The sequence below is a fragment of the Tenrec ecaudatus genome, chromosome 10 (genome assembly GCF_050624435.1).
Source record: "Tenrec ecaudatus isolate mTenEca1 chromosome 10, mTenEca1.hap1, whole genome shotgun sequence".
NCBI lineage: Eukaryota > Metazoa > Chordata > Mammalia > Afrosoricida > Tenrecidae > Tenrec > Tenrec ecaudatus.
This window is the reverse complement of record NC_134539.1, coordinates 138,851,176-138,863,218: the sequence shown is the minus strand read 5'-3', so window position 1 is coordinate 138,863,218 and position 12,043 is coordinate 138,851,176.

Sequence of the window (12,043 nt, the reverse complement as noted above, 5' to 3'; positions counted from 1 at the left end):
GGGAACTCAGTCTCCCACGGGCTGCGTGAACATGGTGGAGGTGGAAGGGAGACGTCCACTTTGACTTTGGGTTTACAACCATGAAGCCTTCGTGCTGCCCAGTGGAGCCCAGTCACGCTCTCCCAGACAATCATTTCTCTCCTCTCCCCAGCCCTCTGACACCTTCCCCTCAAACATGGTTCTCAATTCCTCAGGCAGGGAGAGGGAAGCCCAGAAAGGATGCCCGCCCCCAGCCTTCCCCCCATCCCCACCCCACCCCCGCTTCAGCGTTCTGCACCAGCTCTCTGCTTTTGTCCCAGGACCAGAGATGAGAGATGAACTTCCTTCTCCGGGCACAGCCAAGCCCGCCCTCCAAGCACGGCTCCCACAAGTCTCCTCTCTGTGGCGGCCTCGTCCACAGCCCCTCCATCCCACCAGCACATCACCCACCAGGCATCTCTTCTCCATTGGAGCGAAGCCTCCTCCTGGCCTGACTCCCTCCCTCCTCCGCTCTCCACGTCTCTCCGGCCAACGAACAAGGACCCCTTTCTTTGCTCCCTTTACCTTCAAAATGCCTTCAGGTCAGCTGGACATACCCACCACCTTCTTCCCAGGCTCTCTTCGACCCTGTCGCTACTGCCTGGACTGCCGAGGCTTGGACACATTATTTCATTTCCTCGAGCCTCAGTTTTCCTCCCCTGGAGAATGGAGGGGAAGAGTAGGCATCTCGTTACATGGCAGTGGTGATGGTGGAGGTGGTGGTGGTCGTGGTGGTGATGGTCGTGGTGGTGGCAGCGGTGATGATGGTGATGGTGATGGCAGTGGTGGTGGTGGTGTTGGTGGTGGTGGTGGTCGTGTTGGTGATCATGGTGGTGGTGGTGATGGCAGTGGTGGTGGTGAGGTGCTATCTAGTCGGTTCCGTGCAACAGGATGAAACGCTACTCGGCCCGCACTCTCCTCGCAATGGTTCTAATGGCTGAGCCCATTGGGGCAGCCCCTGCATCCGTCCATCTTTCCCACTGCCCCTCCACTTTATCACAAGGTTGTCCTTCTCCAGGGACTGGGCTCTCCGCCAGCATGCACGGAAGTACGTGAGACAGAGTACCTAGAGGCATTGGTTCCTCTGAGGAGCCTGCTGGATGCACTTTCCCAGGACGGACGGATGGGGGTTTCTGTCGGCAGTCCACCATACAGTCAGGGCTCTCTGCCAGCACCATATTCAGAAGCAGCGGTCCCTCTGCAGTCTTCCTGACTCAGTGTCCGACTCTCGCATGCCTTTGCTGCAGTGGGGAAGACTGGGGCTCAAATCGGGCGCCTGGCAGCCCCCAGAGTAACCTCTTTGCTTTTCAGCGCCCTCACGAGGTCCTTGTGCAGCTATATCTGTGCAGTCTGTCCTGTGATCTCTCGCCTGCTGCTTCCCTGAACAGATTGTGGATCCAAGCAAGCGGAAATCCTTGACCACTTCGATCTCTCCGTTTACCAGGATGTTACCTATTGGTCCAGTTGTGAGGCTTTCAGTTTTCTTTACGTCTGTACTGAAGGCTGCAATCCTTGATTACATCACATTGTAGGGAGGGTTAGCCAAATCCACAGCGGGCTGGAGTCAGCCACATCCGGACTGCGTGTGATAAATAAGCAGGTTTCTCCCGCAAAGAACGTGCCCGGAAAGGGGGCAGGGGGGAGGAATGAGCTTGAAGGCCAGCGGTTCTCAACCCGTGGGCTGCGGCCCCTTTGGGGGTCGAAGGACCCTTTCACAGGGGTCTCCTGATTCATCACAGTAGCAAAATGACAGTGATGGAGGAGCAACGAAAATAGTGTTATGGTTGGGGGGGGTCACCCCAACATGAGGACCTGTCTGAAAGGGTCATGGCCTGAGGAGGGTTGAGAACCACTGATCTAGACTAAAGGATTCTTCTAACCGTTGTTTGGATTCTGATGCAAATAAACCCCAAAAGAGTAGACCCTCGGGGAAGCCTGAACACAAAAGAGATCTGAGATTTAAACTTTTGAGTTATGGCGTGAGGACTGTGTTAGGTTTTAAGACATAGTCTATATCTGTTAGAATCTGGGGTGAAATACCGAGAAGTGTTGAATTTTCTTCCAATTAATCTTGGCGAGGCAGAGTGAGAGGGTGGTGAGGAACAGGTACAAAGGAGTCTGGCTGGCAGGGAACAGTTGATATGCGTTGGCAGGCGATCTTTCTGTGAGGTTTCTCGCATGGGTCATACCTCAGTTCTTGACTTCTCACGAGAAAGAATTCACGCCAAATCCCGGTCTGTGATCCAAGTGACACTTTGTGAAGGACGGAGGAAGGTTCGGCTTTTGCGGTCTCAAACAGGGAAGCTTGCCAAATTGTGCGGAAGCTGCGCTGGGCCCACAACTGGTCCCAAGCAACCCCCGCGGCAGCGCGCCACACGTGGGGAACCGGCAGAGGGGGTGCTGGGACAGGAGCTGACCTGCCCCTGGCCAGGAGCAAGGTAAAAAGAGACCAGCCTCCCGCTGCCAGGGCATTTCCACCCTCTGGCTGGGGAGGCATTGTTGAAGGTCTTGGTTGATTCCATTGGCTGAATTAGGTCTGCCTAGGCCTAGTTTGGGCCTCCCAGGTGTCACGCCACCTGGTTTGGGACCTGAATTGGAGCATGCCCAGTTAAGGTCTTCATAGGTGCCCAAGGCTCTCCTGACTCCTTCCCAACTTCTTCCTCGGGGGCCTGGCAGGCATGGGAGGGACACCACCCATCCCCACCCCTCCAATCCCTGTCTGGCCACCTAACCTATCTACCTTTTTATATCCGCTGAACAGCTTGAAAATACAAAGCGAGTTCACGTGTGTGCAAGTGACCAGGCAGATGGAGAGTGAACAAGGCCCGTTCACGTCATCTCCGCTGATGCTTCCTCCAAGGCCCTGGGGAACAGAACATGTATTTGCAATTCTCTCTCTCTCTCTCAGAACAAAGGAGATCTTCCTCAAAACAGGGCTAGTTTTCCATAAGGTCACATACACTCTACCAAGGCCTCAGTTTACCATGATTACGCATTGAGCTACTAACTGGAAGACCAGCAGTTCCAAGCCACCAGCTGCGCCTCGGGAGACAGACAAGGCTTTCTACTCCCCTGAAGTCAGGACAACTGACAGGGGCAGTTCCCCCCTGTCCTGCAGGGTCGCCGAGAGTCAGCTCAGGTCGAGTCGTGAGGGGGGATTTTTGAGAGCCCTTCTGTGAGGAATCCCGCACCTACGCCAGGTTAGAAGGCAGCGTTGGAACTTCCAGGAACTCAAATGGTGTACCGTTAGCATTCTCTTTGATTTCCCTGGTTTTAAGATGTTCTTTTTTCAGACTTCCATGAGGTGGACAGTTCGAACCCACCAGCAGTCACTCTTCGGAGGCTCTCTGCTCTGAGGTAACCGCTCCGCAGCCTGGGAAACCCTAGGGCATTTCTCCACGCTAGAAGGGAGGCTGTGGGTTGCCTGTGGATTTTCCTTCATTCTTGATAAGTCTTCTGCCAGCAGAGGGAGCCCCTCTCTCAGCCTCTCTCTACAACCCATCAGTTTGGGCAAGTTGATTTCCACCCCACCGGACTGTGGCACTGCGCCCAAGCCCCATAGGGTTTCCAAGGTTGTAATCTTTTCGGAAGCAGGCTGCCACATCTTTCTTCCGCCGGAGTGGCTGGTGGGCGCCAACTGCTGACCCTTCAGTTGGCAGCTGAGTGGTTAAATACTGTGCCGGCAGGATGCCCCTCTTCCTCTGGCCACTACAGACCCTGGGCATGTCAAGAAGGAGGCAGCCCTGGGGTGGGCAGAGAGAGGGTTGAGGAATGGCCGGGAAGGAAGCCATCAGCCGGGGACTTCTGGGAACGAAGCGGTCCACTCCTGTGGCCCATGGGCCCTGGTTAGGAGTCCAGCCAGGCTCGCATTTTAGTAAGACCCCCGGGGTCCGTTTGTGGGTTAAAGTAACAAGTGGTGGAGCAGAGAAGTAGGCTGGGCCCTAGAAGTTGAGAGAGGGGGCTTTCAATAAGAGGCTGCCCTCAGTAAGAGAGCGGGAGAGGGGAAATGCTGGGGAGGGAGCCAGCGAGAGCCTTGTGGTGTGTGTGTGTGTGTGTGTGTGTGTGTGTGTGGTGTAGTGATAGGTGGTCCTTCCCTGGCCTGTGGTTGAACTCTTCCTGAGGAGAGATGAGTGTGTAAAGGTGTTGGGTGTGTGCATGTGTGTGTGTGGTCAGGTGTCTCTCTCATGGGAGAGATGAGTGTGTGAAGCATACCATGTTCTACCGGTGAGTGTGAGGGACGTGTGCACAGGTTAAATCATATGAGGGATGTGTGTGTGTGCATGTGTATTAGATCAAACCACACGGAACTGCTGTTTGTATATGTTAAATATGCTCTACGGAGGGAGATTTTCATAGGTTTCAACCTAATACTGGCACGTATGGGTCCCAAAGTGATGTTTGTGGGTGAGTGTGGGGTGCCATGCAGAGGGAACTGTCCCACAGCTGGTTATGAAGTCTCCCGAACTCATGACCCCAAAGAGCCCAATTCACGATTGCAATTTGTGCCTTCAGGTTGTAGTTATGCACCATGGCCACCAGGTGGAGACGCCGGCCCACATACGTTGGCCTTTCCCCTTTGTTCGTATTTTACTGATTTCACTCTTGTTGAGACTATACCAAGGGATTCACTAAGTTCCACACGAATGAGTTAGTGACATTGATGCTGTTCTTCATCGCGTGCTCCCATCCTCACCCCCCTTTCTGAGTTCTCCTCTTCTAGTAACATACACTCACCAAGATTTTGTGTAGTGGTGACGAGTTAGGAGTGCGATCTGTAAGGTCCACAGTTCGAAACCACCGGCCGCTCCCCGGGAGAACGGTGAGGCTTTTCACTCCCGTAAACAGTTCGGGTCTTGGAAACGCACAGGGACAGTTCTACCCTGTCCTATGGGGTCGCCATGAGTCGGCATCCACTTGATAGCAGTGAGTTATCAATCATCGATATATATTTTAACATGATTGTGTGCCATTGTGCTGTAGCAGATTACACGTTGAGTTGCTAATCACAGGTCAGTGGTTCGAACCCACCAGCCGCTCTGAGAGCTGCCATGCAGATAGATAGACTGCCTCAGAAACCCAAAGGGCAGTTCTATTCTGGCCTATGGGGTCCCTATGAGTCAGACTAGACTTGATGGCAGTAGGTTTTGTGTGTGTGTGTGTGTGTGTGTGTGTGTGTGTGTGATATGCCGTTCCCTGGGGGCGGGGAACGGTTTGTACTCTCATTCCTCCTGTGCGGTCAGAGACAAGCTCCTCGCGATTCTTAGGAAAGCAGATGACATTTCCATGCACCAGTTTGTGCACCTCATCTCATCTCAGCGATTGCTGTCCCCACAATGAAGCATCGCTTCCCCGCTCTCCCTCTGGGTTTCCTGCTTCCATTCCTCCTCCTTTCCTCACCTTCTGAGTTTTTCCCTGAGGTAGGCGCTGTCCCTTTGGTCTCAAGGGTTGATTGTTCCAAGGCAGGGTCGGCAAACGTGTGAGACGGAAGAGCCAGTGCTGTTGCTCACAGCAATGCAAACATGTTTCCAGAGCCAGAAACATACTTTCACAAAGAAGGAATGTTTAGAGTAGTGTGATAAATGAAGCTACAATGTTTTTCTTTTCATCTTCAGAGTCACAGGTACAACCTGGAGGAGATGCCCAGGGCTAAAGGGTCCTCGTTTGCAGACTGCTGATCTCAGGTGTTGAGGTAGTTACATAATCTGTTGTCAATTTGAGTATTAGGAGTGAGACCTGGAGTTTAGCCTGTCAATCAGGTGGCAGCTTGATGACTTCATTTGGAGGCGGGACACACACGACTCCCTGCCAGGCATTCCAGATAAGAAGCTACAGGCAGCTACCCTGATGGAGCCAGAGCCCTGGAGCTGGAGGAGCCACGTGGAGACCCCTGCCAGCGCCGAGATGCTTACAACGCCACTGGATCCACAAGACTTCCAACCCACTGGTCTATGATCTTCCTGCATTTGGTGACTTTGCATGTGTTTCATGAGTCCGAAGAGGACTTTATAGATTGGTATCGGACCTATGGGCTAATATTGGACTTATGGACTTGATCTGGACTGGGCTGGGATGTTTTCTCAATATTCAATTGCTCTTGTATAGAAATCTCTTTCTTATACACACACAAGCCCCTCTGGATTTGTTTCTCTAGTCTACCCGGACTAACTCGGGTGCTTACATCCCTGTGTTACTGTTCCTCCCATAGACTGGTTCACTGTTTGCCTGGAAAGTGAGCCCTGGGGTGGGGGGCGGTCATTGCTGGACCTGAAGAATGACCAAGTGCCAGAGTCTTGGGGCTCTACCCGCCTCCAGCTGACCAATAAGTCTGGTCTTTAAAAATAAAATGTGTGATTTTTAGTTTTATTCTATATTTTTCTTCCACTCTATCCAGGACCTTCTCCCCCACCCCACCCCCATTTTCTAATTTGAAAATACTTTTTTTGGGCATCGAACCCACAGATCATGCAATTAATCAGTTCAATCATCTTCAGAAGAGTGTGCCATCATCCCCACCATCAATGTGAGAACATTTTCCCTCTCCAACTCACTGTTGTTACCTCCCCATCCCCCCACCTGCCCAGCCGTGCTCCTAGGTAATTGCTAAGTCAGTTACTGTCCCTATAGCCGCCCCTGTCCTGTCCTTCCTGTGCAGAGGACCAGCTAAAACACCAGTGGGAAGCCAGCAACAGCAGAACCCCAACACCAGGGACAGAACCAAACAGGAAGACCTCAATGGCAAAGAAAGCAGAGTAGTAAAAACCGAAACAACTGTAACATGGACCCCCAGGGAGATCAATGACGAGGTGACATTCTAACTTACCCACATCTGCCACAGCCGGCTGTAGAAGGCTCTCTGTCTGACAGCAAGACTAGCCACGTCCCTGGACTGTGGTCAGAGGGGGTTCACCGGAGACTTAATCCATGTGGGGACCCTGCAAATGGAGTTTGGCCTTCTGCTGTCATCCACCGCTTTCTGCAAACCGGAAGCTCTGATTCCACTCCCTCCTTCACATTTGGAGTTTATTATTTAGAGTACCTCGACCACACAGCCTGTTTTGTTTCCCCCATGTGGACTTAGTTCACCCCTCACTTGGATGGCTGCATGATTCACGACCAGCCTTTAAGACCCAGACCCTATTCTTTCGGACAGACAGCGGGCACCATCTGGTTTCTTCACCACATTCTGTGAGCTCTCCACGGGACCGTGTCATCAGAACGAGTTGTTCTTCGATGAGGGCGAGGATTCAGAGCGGCCCCCACATTATGCAGGGCCTTCTAAGGTGATTCCTTTCAAAGGAGCTGGTCGTGGCAGCCGGACTCGGTCTACTTACGGCCGCAAGGTTGCTGAGATGGCTAGCCACGTGGTCCCTCAGGCCTTGGGACGAATGGTCTCCGTACACCTTCCATTCTCATCCCTCATCTTGCCCCAGGCTCAGTGACCCAACTGCCTCCGTGTTCGGTCCTGTCGAAGCCATTTCCACAGGGGTTTTCCTTAGTTTGTTTCTTGCTTCATTGAGATGGCGGTCACCGAGTCCCGCTCTGCGTGCTGGGCACGGACCCCGTGAGAACAAGAGCACCGAGAGGTGCCCGGCCCTCAGGCCCGACAGCACAGCACCGAGCAGCCAGGGTGACACGGGACACTCAGGGGAGACAGCCTCCCACACGGGGGGGGGGGGGGCGGTGAGCAGCATCTGGGGCGAGGTAGCACTCCATAGCATGGCGGCGGCACGGCACGAGGGGTGGTGACCTGTCCTCCCATGCGTGGTTTATGGCACAGGCACCAACACACATGTTTGACGAGGACGCAGCCAAAGCTGTTGACCTTCCTCCTGATTTCTTCTGGTGCCATTAGCTCCTAATGATCTCTTCCCTCCGGAGGGCTGAGTACTCGGTTCCTTCCTCTGTTTTTATGGTTTAATTTATTTTCATGTTTAGCTCTTTAGCCAGCCCTGGGGATTCTTTGGACGGTGGTGGTGGAGGTTGGGTGAGGGGTCCCACAGGAGGGTGGAGGCTGGGAATGCCGGCCCTTCTGTTCTGCGGCTCTACCCCCTGGCCTGCCCCCGCCATTTGCTCAAGATGCCCCCGCCCTGCGGGGGGCTTGCCAGGTTGTGAATGGTGTGGGTGGGTGGGTGCGTGGCCACAGTCCTGGGTGATTGGAGACGGTGCTCCGGTGAGAGCAGGTTGGCCTTGAAGCGTGAGGGAGGGGCGCAGAGCCAACTGCTGTGAGGACTTCCCAGGGGTGAACTACATGAGATGGGGGGCATGTGGGTTTCCTAGCTGGGCCGCAACAAAGCACTGCCAACTGGGGCTCACAGAGCAGGAATGAGGGTCTCCCTGTTCTGGCGGCAGAGGGTCTGAATGCAGAATGTCCGACGCTGGCCAGGTTCTCGGCAAAGGCTCCTGTGGCCCCTCAACTATGGCGGCCCCAGGTGGTGGCCCTGAGCTTGCTGTCACAGCTCGCCCCATCTTCTCTCCTCTGGTCTTCTAGGGCGTCACTGAGGTGGCATCGAGACCTGACCCCTCCCCTCCATGCCCTCCTGTTGCAGGTAACATCTCTTCTACGACTCTCTTTCCAAACAAGGTCACAGTCATGGGAACCAAACCAAAAGCCAAGCTCACTGCCATTGAGGCAATGCGGACGCACAGTGATGCTCCAGGACGGGAGTAGAAAGCCCCGTCTGTCTCCTGAGGAGCGATGGTGGCTTCAAACTCTGGACCTTGTGGTTAGCGGCCCAATTTTTAACCACTACGCTCCCAGGGCTCCTTGTAACAGATACCAGGGCTCCGAGTTCGGTTCGATTCCTCCAGTGGGAAATACCTCCATTCTTGGCTTCCAACAAGAAAGAAATTCACACCGAAGCCTGGTTTGTGATCCAAGTGAATTTTTATAAAAGATATAAGAAGTTTAAGGTTTTACACTTAACTGAACACAGGACTGACACTGCCCCCCCCCCTCACGTGCCAACCTGAGACCGCAACACTGCAGAAGACAGAAGAGCAGCAAGGGGGTGGGGGGAGAAAAAGGGCGGTAAGTCCCCAAGTTCTGGTTTTTAGGACCTTCCGCTGGGAGGCGTGGTCGATGGTACTAGTTGACCCCATTGGCTGAATTAAGCCCACCTGGCCTAGATTAGGCCCATCCAGGTGTACTGGCCACCTAGTGTACCGCATCCCCCCCCCCCACTTGGGGCCTGAGTTGGGGCATGCCCGATGGAATGCCCCCCTGGTGCCTGTTCTGCTACCTCACAGCTCCAGCATGTTTTTCAGGGACACAATTCAGTCCCCACAGAGGCAGATGTGCTATGACTCCCTGCCCATCCCGGCCACCCAAGCCATTCTGCTTCCGCTTCATGTGTGTCCCCCTTTATCATACACCACTTGGTTTGTGGGCTTCTTTGGGGAGGTGCTCCCCCAGCACCCGAGTCTGCCTCGCCCCTTGCTATGTCCTCAGCCCCTGGAGCAGCTCCTGGTACCGGCAGGGGCTCAGAGCACATGGACGAATGAAGAGAAGAAGTGCCTCTGCTCACGGGGCCTGTGGGACCGGCAGCGGGGAGGCCGGGGTGATGTCCTTTTGGGCTGTCTGCTCCAGTACCCCTGCACAGACTCCTGGTAGGGGGACTGAGGACCGGGACCTCCCCGAAGTGGCTTCCTCCGGTGGTCTGGTCTTCGGGTCAGCCTTCTGTGGTGGCAGGGAGCCTGGGAGACTTTGGAGTCTCCCACAAGCAGGTGCCCCTGGTGAGGATAGCGCGGAGCCAGGGACAAGGGCTGGGCAGGTGGCCAGGGGGAGGCAGGGCTGGAGTCCTGCAGGCGGCTGAGAAGTTTCCCGTCTCAGGGGCCTGGAGACATTCATTACAGCCAGGAGAAGTAATTAAGTCAGAGAGCAGTGTGGGGAGGGAGGAGGCCCGATGGTCTGGGAGACTCCCAGTGCAATTAATCAGGGCAGGGGAGGCCAGGGCTCCCCGTCATGGCGAGTGGCTGCAGGGCCCCAGTGCTGAGCACCAGAGACCCGAGGGGTGTGTGCGCGCTTGGCATCTGTCTCCAGGAGGCAGCGGAGGTGGAGGCAGCTGCTCAGGCTGGAGACCTTTATTTGAGCCCCCCTGGGGTTATCTACTTGCTGGGGGGCCCGGGAGGCAAGGAGTCTTGTTGGTGCAAAGGGTTAAGCAGTGAACTCTTAGCTGGAGGGCTGGCAGCGCCTCGGCAGACAGCTTCAGAAATGCCCCAGCTTGGCAAACCGTCTGGAGCAGGGGTAGCTCCCAGGCAGGGCCGCCCTGAGGCAGCCCAGGACCTGGGACACATTGTGAACCTCCTGGAGCCGCATCTCTCCTCACAGTAACACGGAGCTACACCCCCTGCCCCCCGACCTCAGAGGAGTGTAAAACGCATGGCAGCGTGCCCACACACAGCACACTCAGGACACATTCGGCGGGGGTGGGGGCTGGACAGCAGAGCCGCTCGGATGCAGGCAGAACGGGTGAGGGGTGGGGCAGGCAGGTGCCCGGGACATGGCCTTTGTTCTGAGTCCTGGAGCAGACATCCTTGCTTCGAACAGAACTGAATGGCCAAGGTGTTGTAAGGGGTTATGCGTCGGGTCTCGAAACACAAGATCAGCAGTTTGAATCCACCAGCGGTTAGATTCCTCCGGTGAGAAAGAGCTCAGTTCTTGGCTTCACACGAGAGAGAATTCACGCTGAAGCCTAGTTTGCGATCCAAGTGGGTTTTTATAAAGAATAGAAGCAGTTTCAGGAGTTACAGTAACAACACGAGCCAGAGAACCAGAGCCCGAGGGCAAGAGACACCAAGAACAGGTGGGAAAAGAGGGCGTGGTCTCCCGTTCCCGCCTTTTTAGGGTCTCCCGCTGGGAGGCGTGGTCCACGGTGCTGGTTGACCCATTGGCTGGATTAAGCCCACCTGACCTTGATTGGGGGCCCACCCAGGTGTACTGTCGTCTTGCATGGCTGCCGGGGCTGCCTGATGCTCTGCAGCAACCTCCTGTAGGGGGCACCTTGGCATGGAGAGGGGCAACCCCCCATCCGGCTGCCCAGCACAGCCACTCGGTGGGAGAAGGACGAGGCTTTCTATTCTCTAAGGATTCACAGTCTCGGAAACCCACACGGGCAGGTCTGCTTGTCCTGTCAGGTCAGTGTGAGTCAGAATTGGCTGGCTGGTGCCGGCAAGTCTGTTTTGAGTTGAGTTCGGGCACCCCACATTCCTGCAGGCACCGTTGAGGGTTGTGGCACCAGACAGGGGCCGGGCTTCCCGACCTGGAAATGGGTGTGATCATAGCACCCTTGGGAGGTCATAGAGCCTTAGTAGGTTACGTGTTGGGCTGTTAGCATCAAGGTCAGCAAGTCGAAACCACAAGCTGCCTCAAGGGAGGTAGACGGGGCTTTCAACCTCCTTCAAGAGTGACAGTCTCAGGAACCCCCACGGGCAGTTCTGCTCTGTCCTCTGGGTCTCTGTGGGGGCCTTCGACTTGATGGCGGGGAGCTTGGTCTATGTTTCTCCCCCTTAACCTCACAGAACGGCACGTCATGAATATTTCTGTTGATGGAACATTTTCCCTGAGCACGGTTTCTAATTACTCTATTAAAACCTGGCCTCTGTCATGGGAACTGCATGTTCCCTGTCGCTGGGCGTGGCTCCTTCTGGACAACAGTCACAGAGCCGGAGCCCCTGGATTGAGGGGTGTAGACCTTGTCCTACCCCAGCCCCCTCAGGCCTGGTCGTGCCCACTGCAGTGTTTGGGGGCTCTTGCCCAGCCCAGGGAACTCGGGGCATTAACATTTATACAGCCTCTGCCTTTCGACTGAACATGGATGTGTATGATATGTGAATTATTTGTCATTGAGACTGTTGGTAAAAAGAAAAAAAACCTTTGTCAAAGAGTGTTATCCTCGAAGTACGAGGCGCTCGCAATGCCAGCAGCCTTTCTTTGCTTAACGGTGAGATGGAGAAAATGCTTTTCACTTGCTAATGGTGGGCTCTCCTCTCTGCCATGCCCAGAATTCCCTGTCCTTTCAGACAGTCC